At 43.9% G+C, this 335-nt stretch overlaps 1 protein-coding gene across 1 annotated transcript in view; it reads right to left on the reverse strand.

Moving 5' to 3' along the window:
• The window catches only part of CSUI_003391 (histone lysine methyltransferase set1), a gene marked incomplete at its 3' end in the record, with an annotated part of 11,014 nt that overhangs the window by 686 nt on the left and 9,993 nt on the right, over positions 1-335 (reverse strand). The window lies entirely within an intron of this gene.

Here is a 335-nt window from a genome sequence, read left to right on the forward strand (position 1 = left end):
AGATAGATAGATAGATAAACCAAGTAGTGAAAGGTTCGATAATAGAGAAGAGAGAAGAAGTGTGTCGTCGTTCATATCTCTCCTGCTTTCCTTCTCCTCCTCCTCGTCCTCGCTGTGTTCGTCATCTATCTCGTGTAGGGGGCAAACATCAAGAAGTGTATCTATCTCTTTCTTTCTCCCTTTCCTTCTTTTGATGAAGTTCTCTATTTAGCCCTTGGCTTCATTTCCTAAGTGATTAGGGCTTTGACTAGGGAATGTGTGGACTTCCTACCTTTGTGATAGCACCACTGGATGAGGTTCTGCGAGGCCTCATCTCTTCTCAACTTCTTGAGCTG

The sequence above is a fragment of the Cystoisospora suis genome (assembly GCF_002600585.1).
Source record: "Cystoisospora suis strain Wien I chromosome Unknown contig_1501, whole genome shotgun sequence".
Taxonomy (NCBI): Eukaryota; Apicomplexa; class Conoidasida; order Eucoccidiorida; family Sarcocystidae; genus Cystoisospora; species Cystoisospora suis.